The sequence below is a fragment of the Sinohyriopsis cumingii genome, chromosome 14, assembly GCF_028554795.1.
Source record: "Sinohyriopsis cumingii isolate HCF-2022 chromosome 14, ASM2855479v2, whole genome shotgun sequence".
NCBI lineage: Eukaryota > Metazoa > Mollusca > Bivalvia > Unionida > Unionidae > Sinohyriopsis > Sinohyriopsis cumingii.
In genome coordinates this window covers 1,611,149-1,627,342 of record NC_142974.1, presented here as the reverse complement: position 1 = coordinate 1,627,342, position 16,194 = coordinate 1,611,149, and the positions used below count along the sequence as shown (strand labels likewise).

The 16,194-nt window shown below is 36.5% G+C and overlaps 1 protein-coding gene across 1 annotated transcript in view; it reads right to left on the bottom strand.

The window, feature by feature from the left end:
- The window catches only part of LOC149783084 (toll-like receptor 2 type-1), a 30,909-nt gene extending 22,017 nt beyond the window's left edge, over positions 1 to 8,892 (bottom strand). Inside the window, exons 1-2 of the mRNA XM_089931297.1 lie at positions 8,743 to 8,892; positions 7,473 to 7,633 (exon numbers count right to left, since the gene is read on the bottom strand). The gene's annotated coding sequence lies outside the window, so the exon portion shown is untranslated. The remainder of the gene's footprint in view (positions 1 to 7,472; positions 7,634 to 8,742) is intronic.
- Between the last annotated feature and the right edge of the window lie 7,302 nt (positions 8,893 to 16,194).

The following is a 16,194-nucleotide window of genomic DNA, read 5'->3' as shown; positions in this document are numbered from 1 at the left end:
TATTGACACGTGTGTATACATTTTATAGACATTCTCGTTGCACTGGGTGTAATTTTGACAAACCGATTGAACACTCACTGTAACCTGGCTCTGCAACCACATGGTTAAGTTGCCAAGTAATGCTACAATAATGTAATAGATTAAGAAATAAAGGGAATATTCATCTCTTCTATAAAGGTTGTATATTGCTTTCTTTTCGAAGTCTTCGGTATACTAAAAAGTATAATTATAGAATCCACTTAGACAACCCAAACAGTTATTGTATCTGCTACATTAATGTTGAACTGTTATAATAATAATAATAATAATAATAATAATAATAATAATTATTATTATTATTATTATTATTATTATTATTATTATACATGTAACTTACTGGGTTGACATAATTACAATTTTGGAATTCTCACTATGGTTCCTCAAAAAGTCATGCTATTTTTTTCTATCTTTAAAATCTGCTTCATACACCAGGCAGACACACAAGCGAAATGGCATTCTGTTTTCACAGATTGTTAACATATCTCTCCCCTCGTAATTCGCTCTGTGACAAGTTATAGTTATAACAATCTTCTCGGAATCAACAATTTTTTCATTCGGTTAAGTTTGAGCGTTGTTGTTAATCTGAATGCAACTACGGAACAAAACTCAAAAGTGATAGTCTATCTTTTCCTAACTGATGGACCCATCGATATCCATAAAATCAAAATACAGAATTAAAAATGGAAAGTTCTGAGGAATATTTAGCCCCAAACATAGGGTGTAATTGTTTATTCAAATTATAGGTTGTTATAAAGGAATTCGCGTCACGTTACTCATTAAATTGCCAATGAATTGCTTGTTGTAATGATAGTTGCCAATACGATGTATACAATTGCCACAGTGAATTGAATAACCCTACCATAAAATAAATAAGGTCCTAACATAATGAATAATCCTCATTAACATTGTTTCAAATAATATGATTTAAAACATGCATGCGTTGTATCTACAGTAAGAGACTACACAATAAAAAACTGAATCCATGAATGTAAGACGGAGGGAATTAGAGTAGGCCCATAGGAAACAAATTTCATCACAATGAAGTTATAAGACTAACATAGGTTTCTTATGAAGAACTATTATTCATCCAGAAGTCTACAAATTCCAACAAAATACGAGTAATAGCCTGTATTTTGGGCTAAATATTCCGCACAACTTGCCATCTTAATTCTGTATTTTTAGTTTATGGATATCCTTGGGTCCATCAGTTGGGAAAACATAGACTATCACTTTCGAGTTTTGTTCCGGAGTTGCATTCAGATTAAGGACAACTCACGAACATAACCAAATGAGGAGATATTCGATTCCGAGTAGGTAGTTATAACTATAACTTGTCACAGCGCGAACTACGACTGGAGAGAGATGTTAACAATTTGTTAAAACAGAATACCATTTCGTTTGTCTATCTGTCTGGTGTATAAAGCAGATTGTAAAGATAGAAAGAAAGAGCATGACATTTTGAAGAAACCTGGTGGGTATTCCATAATTGTAATTGTGTCAACCCAATATGTTACAAGTATTATTATTATTATTATTATTATAACAGCTCACCTTTAATGTAGCAGATACAATAACTGTTTGGGTTGTCGAAGTGGATTCTCACCGAGATATAATTATAATATATTTTGTAATATACCGAATACTTCGAAGAGAAAGTAATATACAGCCTTTAAAAAAGAGATGAATATTCTCTTTATTTCTTGATCTGTTATCTTATTCTAACATTGCTTGACAACCTAACCATGTGGTTGCAGAGCCAAGTTAGGTTGAGTGTCCAATCAGTTTGGCAGCATTAAACCCAGTGCTAAGAGAATGTAAATGTCTATAAAATGTATACACACGTGGCAATATTTGTTCTGTAAATTTCAACTCAAACTGAAACGTTATTTAATAAAATCCATATTTCATTTATGCAAATAATAATAAGCAGACAAGTACTGTACATTTTGTACCATTCTTAATTCCTATTCAGTTATTAAACTTCATTATCGAATAAAATAATCTTCTTGTTTAACAACAATTTACATAATCGTAGTTACCTTTTAGAAATTTTTCCACAATCCAACCAACATTCGAAACCCTTGGGATGGTTCCCTGGCTTTTCACATTTAAAACCCACAAAATTATTATTCATTAACGCACTGAGAGGCAGTAGTATAAAGTCTGAAACGTCAGTCAGACGTTCCAAGTTGGCACGTTTAAAGACGTTTAAAATTGGGGTCCTTTTCAAGTAAAGTTTTATTGTTCCTTGTTACTGAACACTGGTGTTGCATTTTGTTTCACAGAGTAGTTCTAGTGTTCTGTTTGAACTGGTAGTAACAGCTTGTATCACCACTTTGTTCAACATCAAGACTGGACCTTATATTCTTCTTTGTACAGAACAAAAACGAAAGTGTATTGTAATATATTTGTTGGCGGTGCAACAACAGGGAAAGTTTAATGCATAATTAATGTGGACAAAGCAGATGTCAGTTTATGTGACGTTAATGATCAGATTGTAAATAATGCTCATTCAGATGAAAATATTTATGTAGATAATACTATGAAATGCAAGTGTGATTAGCTACAATAAACACTGAGCAGGTTAGAAGGTAAATTTCAGGAGTGTCTTTCTTACTTTAAATATAAATTGAATTGACTGGAGAGTAAATCTGATAATAGTTCAACTGCAGATTTTAATGATAACAGACAGACTGAGGGTTTAAGATAGAGAAGTTACACAAACAACTAAAAATGAATGTTGCGTGACGTCACCAACAAATATATACTATCCTATAGATATCTTCAATTCCAGTCAAGGGTGAAACATGACCCATATACGTATAGGCAGTGCTACTACCACTGTGTAACCTTACCTATTTAATGACATTGCCATCTGTGTGATTATCCTTCACAGTTTAAAACAGGACAGAGGTTCATGGTTGGAGTTAGTGGGCAAAATCACCTCATCCTTCAGGCAGTTGGTCTGGTACATTGTGTGCTATTTTCCATGAATTAAAGAAGACTTAATGGATTAGTAGAGATTTGCATCACAGCTATGGCTCATTCAACCGTTCTGAGCTTTGCCATTGTATGTTACAATGTCATGTGAAAGCGAAATAACAAAGCTTAACTGTGTTAGCCCAGTCTATAAGGAAATTAATTCGTACAGTTAATTCAAGCACCTACGGTAGTGTAAATATTAACTTTGGTGCAAGACTATTTTGTTGATGCAATTACGACTCAGCGATATGCTTGGGTTAGCGCTAGGTTTGTCCAAGGTCTATAAGCAAGGCAAAGGAAATAGTAGTGGGATTGGAGGCACACATAATTGCTGATAGACAGCGTGATAGGAGAGTTAGAGTTGTGGAAAGTGATGTAAGAAACCCAGTGAAATCTGACAATAATCTTTCTTTTCAAAGCTACAAAGAACATTCATTGGACTTTTCACTGACATGCAAGACAGGAAAACAAACTAATTCTACACAAAGGGAAAATAATAATAAAATTGGTCTTTATCCAGGGTGGTTTTAATTACAATAAAATTGAACTTTATATGTTCACTCAAAATAATACAGAACGGAATGATGATACAGGCCACTTAATTGAGGAAGCACACTATGGAAGAAATAGTCATTAAAGATAAATACGAAGGTGTGGTAAAGAATGAAACAAGAAAAAAGGAAATTAGCATTACTAAGGGGCACAGAAGTGACACCAGTGTAAATAAATAAGAAAGATAGTAATACTAAGGGGCACAAAATTGACGCCAGTATACATAAAGACATTAGCGTCACTAAGGGGCACATAAATTAGTATCACTAAGGGGCACAGAAGTGACGCCTGTGTAAATAAACAATGAAATTAGTATCACTAAGGGGCACAGAAGTGACGCCTGTGTAAATAAACAAGGAAATGAGTGTCGTTCGAATCAGTGGGCCGGGGTTAGATAACCTTAATACACTGAAGGATGATTGTAGTTAGGAAACTGTAGAGAAATGAAATGAAGGTTGCTTTGTTTAGGCAACGTTCTATGATTTCTCGCAAACTAGACATATACTCTCTAACAGGTATATTTAATTTAAAAAGTTTACATAATTTGCAAGGGTGATAATGATTTAAATTTTTGTGAAATGCTGCTATTTCAATGGTTGAATCCAGAGTAACTTTACATACTGACTCATCATGTACTTCCTTAAATCGAACATGTTTTCCATAACTTTGCATAATGACTCATCAGGTACTGCCTTAAATCGAACATGTTTTGCATAAGCGTTTTTGGGCAATCGGGTTTTATAATCTTAAAGAGATCTTCGAGATGTACTGTACATTTGGCATGAATACAAATTGGTGTATATTTTTGTTTTCTATGGTCGATGGATACTTTACTTTCTTAGTGTGATTCCGTCTATTGCATCAGCAGCAAATTTCTGAAGACTTCAAATACAATTAAAAGAATTCTTGGTCTTAAAGTTGCAACTTTCTAATTGTTTCCGAATATAGACCAGAACTAAAAATATCAAGACAAGATACTTGTTGTTATAGGTTCTATTTTGATATTTTTGATCTGTTTGAAGATATGAAACCAGTTTTTTTTTCTTTCTTTAGTTTATTCATCTATAAGTCTACAAAGTATTATAAGATACGAACAATTTAAAGACTGCAAATGCGTTCATGCATGATAATGACTGATGCTAAATTTATGTTATGTACGAAGAGAATCATTGGAATATAGATTTTAAAACTTATGTGCAACAATTGTATTGCCCATCCTCCCGCTTAGCGACTGCAGCAAAGTCTAACACTTGTCTAGCAATCACGTCCCAATCTGGAGTGATCTCAGTGTTGTTCTCTTTTCTTGTCCATGTTGCTCTTGTGTGCGTTTTTATTTTTCTCAAGCAAGAAGGAAGTTTTCGTTTCAATACGGTACTTTCCACTAAGTATATTGTAGGTTTTCGTTGAAGATCTGCCTGATTCAATTCAAATCGACACCATTCACTCTCAATAAAATCTAACGTAACTAAAAAGATTATAACATCACTCCGAGAAAAACATTCTTCGATTTCTGAAAAATAAATTTCCCTGGCCTAAAAATATTTTCTCCCATAGCCAATACTTCCTTTTCTCCGAAATGTGTCTCCAATGCCCTCGTAAGCCTCGGACAGAAGTACGTTTTGGCAATATCATTATCACCTGAACAAAATGATAGGAAATCAGGATATTTTTTTCCTTGAGGTCGACCATTTCGTTATCGCATTTCACGTAGCCATTCACATATTTTGTTCGTTCTTTGCGCAATCGTTCTCTCCTTTGTGTATATTGCCTAATCAGTGCAATGCAAAGACTAAACAAACCTCCAATGATGCTTGGAACAATAATAAACATCAGTGTCATTTGAAGATTACAATAATTATCCAAACTGAGAATATTGCCTTTGTCTATTTCTTTAATGTAGAACTCCTGTCCACATGTATATGTGCTTCTGCCTTCAAAATGTATTTTTGACTCAGTGAGCCATGACAAAAATGAAATATGTTCACAAGAACAAACCAGTTTGTTTCCTTGAAGGTTTACAACAAGATGTCGGTAGAGGGGAGCGGTGTTGGTATATGTTGCATTTAAGCTGTACGAATAGTTCATAGATGAAGCATTGCTCGGTATGGAAATATGCAACCTACCCGAGTTAATTGTGTCAAGATCATGTGTCACGGTGGAGCTTATTAGTACAGGACAAGTTTCACTTAGATCTAGTACTCTCAAGTTCAACAAATTTCTGACATCAACGTCGAAATGCACAATTCTATTTCCTTGAAGATTTATCTCTTTCAAATTTCGAAGACAAACAAATATATTCCTTGGCAAAAAACATAAGCCATTCCAGGATACATCAAGAGTCTCGAGAGCTTCATTGTTTGAAAACATTTCTTCAAAATCAGGAAAGTGCTGCATAGTGCTTAAATTGGTACGTTCTTAACGTTGTATCCTCATATTCGACAAAGCATTCAATAAATTCGGTGTAATGTATTCCAATGAATTTTGTGCGACAATCAAACATTTTAAATACAAAAATACGCGATTCGTACTACAATTTAGCCATATAATATTTAAATTACTGATATCAATAAATTCTAGTAATATAGATCCACAAGAAAATTTTAAATAGCCATCTATTATTCGTATCTCAGACTGAGAGAAGACGATATCATGAGCATAAACATATCGTAAAGACCCCACCAACTTGTGACATCCCTTTGGGTTATAAAGAATGATGTTGGGAGGACTGAATGGAAAAAAGAATGCTGGCATAGATGAATACGAAATATCTAATTTCCGTACATTTGGAAACCATTCAAGTCTGACATGACGCGGTATCCAATCCAGTGAAGTTCGTGTTACATTCAAGACTTGAATAGATGAGTAAATATAACTGCTATCGAAAGAACCTTGTTTTGTGCCACTGACATTTAGAACTTCAAGACATTTTGTTCTGATTGACTCAGAAAATTCAGGTCCAAGAACTACTGTTTCATATTTTCTACGTTGAATACGACTTATGTCCAAATATTTTAACTTTGACATTGAGTTTCGGAGCACCCAAATTAAATCATCTAAACGTAGATATGGATTGTCACTCAGATCTAAAGTTGCAATGCCTGGAGTATTTAGGAATACGCCAGATTCTAACGATCCAATGAAAAAATTCATTCTAAGAACTTTCAATTTATCCAGGCCATGTAGAGAATTATTAGACACGTGTGAACCTTCAGTCGTGCTAGCATTTATGGTCAGTTCCAATATCTGACTCCAGCAGCTATCTTCAAACGACATTCAGCTGAAAAAATCTCGTCCGGCTACCTTTTGCAATTCCACGATGCTATAGTTTAAGGGTAGAATAATGGGAAGCAATGAGCTATCATTTTCGGCGTTGACTCCGTCAAAGTTACATTTGACAGTGATGAACAAGCTTCTACTTCCTGTAAAGCATGAACAGGAAATGGAGCATGCAAATGATAGTTTTACTCGATAACCAATACAGCAGAAAAAAAATGCCCATAAAATGATATTCGTATAATTTTGAATGTGTCCCATCCTTAACAAATTATATGGTAAATTATTTAAAACCTACTGGGAAATGATCATATGCTTAGATCAGCAGGCTGCCTCTGAACATGTTTTGAGCTTGATTTGCAAACAGCTCATTGTATAGTTTATGGCATGTTCTAATCTTGTTCTTAAATGCTTTCAAACGTAATTCCCGAAACAAACAATCGGTTGACTTGCCCCTTGATTTGTGTTTAAACGTAATTCTCAATAATGGAAAAGGTAATTAAATTGATATTTTCACAATAAAGATAAAAGCTAACAAAATGAATCAGGTATTTATTGTAAAATATGTAATTTGTCCTTCAAATAATGACTGAGTGAAATATAAACATGGAAATAAAATCACATACCTGAATTTCAAAATGTGTTAACGTCTCAAATGGTATTCACTTCATAACACTAAACGGTATTGGTCTGTGTTTATATCCTCCTAGTCTGGTAGAGCACGCAGGTAAATTCCCTGTTTTCGATTTGTTCTATTTAAATCGTCATGTTCTGCTCTGGTAGGCAGCTGTAAAAAGTGATATGGTTTCAAGCTTTGACTGTCTCTTTCATGACAAAGATCGGCTATCTGAATACCAACAGGAATATAAAAGTTAATTTCACTCAGTACAGCACAATATAAATGTTTGTAAAATGATACACGCCAAATCTGTAAAGGGTTCCATCCAGGACAATTTATGTTAGGCTTTACGAGAAAACATTCAAAACAACGCATTTGGAAGAGATCCTTCTCATTTCTTCATATGAGGAGACAGACTGCAAAACTGGGAATCGTTCAAAGGCAGTTTCTTTAACCTGATGTCTTTTGAGGGTGGACATTGGCACAGCTAAGAATGAAGTACTCAGTGATAAAATTAATCTGCAGACACCATCATTTTAATATCTTTGAAATTGGACATCTCTTTGAAATCTTTACCTCATTGTTACGTTGATGTATGCTTTAATTTTGTTATCAATTATAATCCGAATCTGAAAAGAAAGCTTCGTTGACATTTATCGCTTGATTTATCTTATGTTGCAAAAGATCCTTGCCTGCTGATATAGATATCCTTTGAGATGGTTTCATGTATTTACGGCTTCTTCTATGACAGACCTGGATATCTGTATACCTAACAAGGAATAAGTTGATGTATTCTAATGATATCGTATGTCACGATTGGAAGATTTAATATATCATCCATTACTAAAGCTCAAAATATCACCAATTATAGTTATGAGTCGACTGAGTTTAGCGTCCGGAAAAAAATATGGTCCAATTTATTCTGCGCACAGATGTAGAATTTATTATGCACAGATACGTACAAACAAACAGCCATACAAAGATCCTAGTATGGATGCATCACGGATGCATCAGTTCATGCCGTAAAAAGCAACATGTATCTGTACTCTTGTTTTATTTACCTATCCAATTAATTATATTTAATTACCTATAAATCTGTCCTGGTATAACTACATCAGATATCTTTGCATCAATGTTTTCACGAGAATGAAAGAGTAATGCTCAATAAGGGAATATAGTCCCTATATAAAGAAAGACTGATAATTAAAATAACACAGGCCTTTAGAATATTCAGTCAGACATAAAGATTGATAGCCATAAAAATCAAAAGTATCTACCTGAAATCGAATTTGTTTTTACGCCTCCAACGATATTCACTGAATAAAAATGTACGTGGTACTGATATATGCTTTTAACGTCCTACTCCGCGCCGTACACCTTTATTTCTGTCATACGAAACTTTGTGATGATCTGACTGGGAAGGTAGAAGTAACAATTGCAGTATTTTCAAGTAATGACACTCTCTTTAAGGACATACTAATGAATCATCATTTGGTGTTTTGTAAACGGAAGAAAAGTAAGAAACGCTTATATTTGTAGTATACGTTTCGACTAGCCAAGTTATTTTAGATATTATTGTATCTCAAGGAAGATGCATTATCAATGATGGTCAAAGTGGACAATGCTACTATACCTTTACTGACTTACCTACTACTATCTACCACTGTCGATATGTCTCAATTTTACAAATACAACAAACCTTTGAATGTGATTATCAGCATGCTCTTTATAACTCCCGTACTTAACATTATTCGTCGTCCTAGTTACCATCTCTCTCTCTTAATCTATCTGCCTGCCTCTAGAGATTCCATTGTACCATTTCTTATTTTGTCCAGTGTTAGGTCTCTTATATATGTCTCCGGCATGGTGCCCCAGTATTGGACATCACTAAAAACCGCCACACTACAGCCGTCATAGAGATATGAGGGACAAATCGTTAAAGCTACGTTAGAACTTCAAGTCACACACACACACACACACATTCCAGCATATTCTGTATGATACAAAGCGAAATGTAATAGCTGCATTCCAGCATATTCTGTATGATACAAAGCGATCTGTAATAATTGAATTCCAGCATATTCTTTATGATACAAAGCGATCTGTAGTAATTGCATTGCAGCATATTCTGTTTGATACAAGGCGATCTGTAATAACTGCATTGCAGCATATTCTGTATGGTACAAAGCAACATGTAATAGCTACATTGCCGCATATTCTGTATGATACAAGGCGATCTGTAATATCTGCATTCCACCATATTCTGTATGATTCAAGGCGACCTGTAATAATTGCATTCCTGCATATTTTGTATGATACAAAGCGATCTGTAATATCTGCATTTCAGTATATTCTGTATGATTCAAATCGATCTGTAATAACCGCATTCCATCATATTCTGTTTGATACAAAGCGATATGTAATAATTGCATTGCAGCATATTCGGCATGATACAAAGCGACATGTAATAGCTGCATTGCAGCATATTCTGTATGATACAAGGCGATCTGTAATATCTGCATTCCAGCATTTTCTGTATGACACAAAGTGATCTGTAATAATTGCATTGCAGCATATTCGGCATGATACAAAGCGACATTTAATAACTCCATTCCAGCATATTCTGTATGATACAAGGCGATCTGTAATATCTGCATTTCAGCATATTCTGTATGATACAAAGAGATCTGTAATAATTGCATTGCAGTATATTCTGTATGATACAAGGCGATCTGTAATAATTGCATTGCAGCATATTCTGTATGATATAAAGCGATCTGCAATAGCTGCATTTCAGCATATTCTGTATGATACAAAGCGATCTGTTATAACTGCATTGCAGCATATTCTGTACGATACAAAGCAATCTATAATAACTGAATTCCAGCATATTCTGTATGATGCAAAGCGATCTGTCATAACCGCATTGCAGCATATTCTGTATGATACAAAGCGATCTGTAATAACCGCATTGCAGCATATTCTGTATGATACAAAACGATCTGTAATAACCATATTCCAGCATATTCTGTATGATACAAAGAGATCTGTAATAATTGCATTGCAGGATATTCTGTATGATACAAAGCGATCTGTAATAATCGCATTTCAGCATATTCTGTATGATACAAAGCGATCTGTTATAACTGCATTCCAGCATATTCTGTATGATACAAAGCAATCTATAATAACCGCATTCCAGCATATTCTGTATGATACAAAGCGATCTGTTATAACCGCATTCCAGCATATTCTTTATGATACAAAGCGATCTGTAATAACCGCATTCAACCATATTCTGTATGATACAAAGCGATCTGTAATAACTGGATTCAAGCATATTCTGTATGAAGCAGCTAGTTCCTGTTTATGCAAGCTTTATGATGATATGCAGGTGAAATAGTTAATATGAGACCACACATCTGCCTAACCCCTTGTGCTGTAACGACTAAGATAAAGGAATCAAGCTACGCATCTATCTCACCCCTCACACACACACACACACACACACACACACACACCGGAGCTATGCTTATCAAATGTCCTCCGCTACATGTAAGACAGATAACTCTGCCGGAAGTAGACGTGCGCAGTTATTCTGTAAGTAGTGAATAGGGGCACTTTACGTACAATGGGAATTAGCATTACGGACCCCCCCCCCCCGGGTCAGATTACTTACAATGGAAATTTAACATGGCGAAAAATCGTGGGTCAGATTACGTACAATGGGAATTAACATGGTGAAAAATCGTGGGTCAGATTACGTACAATAGGAATTAACATGGCGATAAATCGTGGGTCACTTTACCGACAAGGGGAATTGAACATGGGATTTTTTTTTTTTAAAAGAAATTTAAAAAAAGGGTAGGCAATTGAAAAGTCATTCTCTTTTCGAGAAATATGGGTGGCCCTGAAAAGGGCCTTTGGTTTTTCTTCTTCTGCTTCTAATTTCTTCTTTTTCTCAACCAACTTCTTATTTTATCTCCTACACTCTTTCTCTTCCTTTCTTTCTTTTTTTTTTCTCCTCCTCTTCTTTCTTCTCTTCCTCCTCTTCTTTCTTCCTCTTCTCATTTTCTTCTTCTTTTTCAATTTTTTCATTCCATTTTCGTATTCTTATCCTTTCCTCGTCATCCTCCTTCTCCTCCTTTATTTCCTTCATCACACCACTTATCATGTCCTTTGCTTTCTTAAGTTGTTAATCTCCATTTTTACTCTATGCGGACTATAAGAATAGTGGTCTTCATTGAGTCGTACTAGCATTTGTTCTATCATGCCCAAATTGTCAAGGACGTCTTGCAATGTTTGAAATTTATCGAGGTGGTTCGAAGCCATCTTCTCTGTAGAATGGTTTGAACGACGAATACTGTGGGTTCTTATACGAAAAGCGCGTACGTGAAGGAAAACATCCCCCTAAAACATAAAATTGATCTTACCTAGATCATGACCAAACAACGCGCGGACGTGAAGGAAAACATCCCCTACTTTCTCATTTCATATAATAAAACCCAAACTATACTCTCCACATACGCTAAGAAACAATAAAGAAACTACTATTCACACAAACTTACGTGAACTGTTACAAACACAAACACACAAACACATGCACTCACATTTTTTAAAAAAAGAGTCAGTGTTTATATTCACACTACTCTACCTACACATTGGCAAATTGATGGTTATTTCTTTTCTAGAGTATTGGGTAGCCCTGAAAAGGGCTGTTGTTTTTTTTTGAACTCCAGATGCACCTATCTAATAATGGCACCTTCCTGGCCTGGCGCCACACACGCATCTTCTTCCCCAGTCTCCCTTCACCTTTCTTCTTGGGAGTGCAGAGGAGGGATATGTGGCTTCAGAATCCCAATTTCCTGTCTCTGGGATTCTGAAATTTCCTCTCTCCTCTTCTTTGTTTCTTCTCTCCTCCTCTTCTTTTCTTCTTCTTTCCTCCTCCTCCTCTTTCATTCTTGCTTCTTCGACAATGGCCTCCGCGGCCAGTTCATTTAGTATGCGCCTGGCATATTCCAGGTGCATCTGGAGTTCTAGCAGTTTCACAATTCTGGTGTTCATTCTTCTGGTGGTGTTGATCAATCAACAAGGGTAGCTAGACTGCCGAGCAAGTTTCAATTTATACTGAAAGCGCGGACGTGATGGAAAACATCCCCCTAAAAAAACATAAAATTGATCTTACCTAGATCATGACCAAAAACAACGCGCGGACCTAAAAGAAACACTCACTTTTTATGCTACCCATAACTATTGTAAAAATTTTTTCATGAATCACTTCAATCGACTATCCACATACGCAAAGCAATTCAATCTAACCCCAAATCTACACCTCAAACACCAAAAAAGACATCATTTTAATCTACTATCCATACCAACGTACGCGAGCACTTACAAACACAAACACACAAACACATACCCTCACATTTTTAAAAAAAAGAGTTAGTGTTTATATTCACACTACTCTACCTACACACATTGGCAAATGGATGGTTATTTCTTTTCTAGAGTATTGGGTAGCCCTTAAAAGGGCTGTTTTTTTTTGGTTTTTTTTGTTTGCTATGGGAATCTTTTTTAGTTTCTAAGAATGCGATGTCCTCTGAGGATAGACTTTCTGGCGATAGGTCTGCTTCTTCGGAAAGAGAAGAAGAACTCTTTGGTGTCGATACGACAATCGACAAAGCCTCTGTCAGGTTCAGGTTGCTGTTGCTGCTGTTGTTGTTGTTGTTGTTGTTGTTGCTGCTGTTGTTGCTGCTGCTGTCTCTGAAGTCTGTATTTCTCTGTCCAATCTTCTTTTTCCCTGTTCACTTCTTCTCTGAAGAGCTCTTCTATCAGGTCTTCAGTGACTTTTAGCATTCTCACGTTCTCTATCTCTTCTGGCTTCGGTATCAGACTGTGTCTGACCCTATGCAAATTCACGTAGGCTTCGTTTAGTTTAGCTAGTTTGGAGCACATCTTCGTAGGAGGATGAGTCGACAATGGATGGTTAGACTGGAAGCAACCCCCCGGTTCTTAAAGTCAAAGCGCGGACGTGAAGGAAAACATCCCTCTACGGTTTTCGAGCCGCAACGTTCAATGAGTGTTATGGGAGGGATAGTAAGAAATGAAAGAGCATCAATCCAACAGTCTTATAGCTAAACAAACCACAAAGGCATTTTTTTCAAAACACAACATTTTTTTATCCAAAAATCACTTAACACTAACCAACAACAACTCTAACATATTTTTTAAACAATAATCCAACACTATAACATCAAACATTTTCTAAACAAATGACAAATATTTTTTCTCAATTGACAATCTACTTTAAAGAGGGCTGACAACGTTGTGAATGAAATTGTGATTTCCACTGTTGGAAATCATTAGGCCACTGATGGACACTACGTTTCCTAGCTTCAGACAAAAGATAAGCATAATGGTCACAAAACCATCGATCTACTTTCACATCATTTCTAGAAGAAGAACGAGGATCAAAATGAGTCACTAAATGTTCTAAGGAATAGCCCAGGCTGCGATGATGCAGAAAATACACACAATATTGTCCACACACCAAGGAATCTGTGCCTTGTAATTTCACATTATTGAATCGGGTGGTCTGAGCATTTCTTCTCATAAAGTCAATGATATCGTCTTCCAAAGGGGGCAATCCGTACGAATCGAAATATTCCACACATCCTTCTTGAGGAAAGTAGACCGCTACCCAGTGGGTTCCTGGGAGATGACTGTCGTCCGTGTTGATCACGTAAGCTAGATGGTCTTGAGGTTTGCGATGAGGGAGTTCATCTTTAGCACAGACGACAGGATTCCAAGAAGCCGTATACGAACTGTGGCTCAAAAGGTAATAAAATTCCCAGGTATCCATTGATTTGTGTGTTTTTTTTTTCTTCTTCTTCTTCACAGGTAATAATACGTTGTCAATTCGATCCTGACTTTTTGCTTGAAAATGTCTGGCAAATAACCGATTCTTCGTTTCTTCTCTTCACTCTGATTCAGGAGAGCTTCGATACGATGGATCTCTTGAATGATTAATGGTGGACAAGAATGTTCACGCAAGTCTTTATACCACTGATGCAACACGTCTTCGTCCGAGATGAGACTCCAAGCTTCGTCCAGATATTCGTCCAATTTTTCTTCTTGACACATCATTAGACATTTATCGTGTTGAATTTGACTGGGATGATCGTTTTGAGATCCATAGCAATTTTTCGTGATCAATTCTGTCATTTTTTCGGCCAAGTGTTTGGCAAAACAGGAGACTAAATGGGCTTCTTGTTCTGGCCATCTTGACTTCATCATGATCACTTCTTCTTCTTCCACAGTCTCATCACATTCCATGTCCAAAGTTTCTCCACTAGGTAAAGAGGGATAACAGTCTTCCATGGCTTCTAGTAATCTAGAATGACTTCTCTCAAACTGTTGATTTCTATGGTGTTATCGAATTCTGCATACAGGATGACGTTCAACGTTGGATTAGCAGAAGCGGGGTCTTGGATTGCAAACTGAATTTCCACACGAATCTGGCCGGATTTTATAGGGTGGAAATGTCCCTCGTCGCTGCCTTGGTCTGGAGTGAAATCGAAAGCCCACAAAGCATAACCTTTTGCATAATCCTCGATCTCAAGTAATTTTTGTTGGTAAAGTCAGGTTCAAAAGGTCGAGTACACAAGGTCTTGCCATCGCGACTGACTTCGATCTTGGACACGTCAAAGTGTTTAAAGTAGAAAGGATTTTTAGCGATAGCTCCGTTGAAGGCTTCATTCTCGACGATACCAATGATTAAACGTTTGGGTAGCTGTCCTTGGAACAGATGATCTTCGATCATGGATCGCTGTCCCTTGGGAATGGTGAAAGTTTTCACTTCCACGCGTCGTATGGGATACTTGGCGGTCGTTCTGCTCAACGTCTGACTGATGTCGTTTCCCACTTTAGGTAACACTTCCACACGGCGTACGTAGAGTCTGGCTTCTTGGATTTTGGTTTTGTAATCGTCAGCATTAGCCAATAAATGGAAAGCGGTACTGCTCCGATTCAGTCTCAGGCGGACATCCACCCCGTTCAGCAAATATTTCTCTTGCAACCACATGTCCAGATGCAAACGATCCATCAATTCTAAACTCTTTCCATTTAATATTTTGTCTCTTCGTTCTACAAATCCGTCATTGTTTGTACTCTTTGGATTAGTTTCGAAATTTTCAAACTGCTCACCTTCGTCAGCGTCCCATACCACACAGGCATTGAGATGAGTGTTCTTGGCGTCTATTCCGTACGTCAAGAGATTTTCTAGGTAGGCACGATAAGGGTAAGTATCCATGCTGCTACTGACTAGTTTGTTATTCAAGTACAAGTCCACTCCACTAAACAAGGAATGCATGAAATTGTTGACGGGAGCTACTGCTTCATCGTCTATATTACCTCCAGTCTTATCTACAACTTTGACTTTCAGGTACAAGTAACTGCTATTCAGATCGATGTAATCTTCGGGCTGTCCTTTGATTTCGAACTCGATGGGAGCAGAATCGGTCAATGAGGAGACGGGGTGAAATTCCACCCATTGGGATTCTTGCATCGTCATCATGGTGGGGGGCATGACAAACAGATCCAGTTCCGTCTTGGAACAGGCGCAAGACTCTCGGTGCATCATTTTTTTTCTCTTTCTCAATAATCGAAAACGTCTAAGTCTCGAACGGTTCTTGTTCTTTTCTTGATCTTTCTCGCTTGAAGTCTGGTGA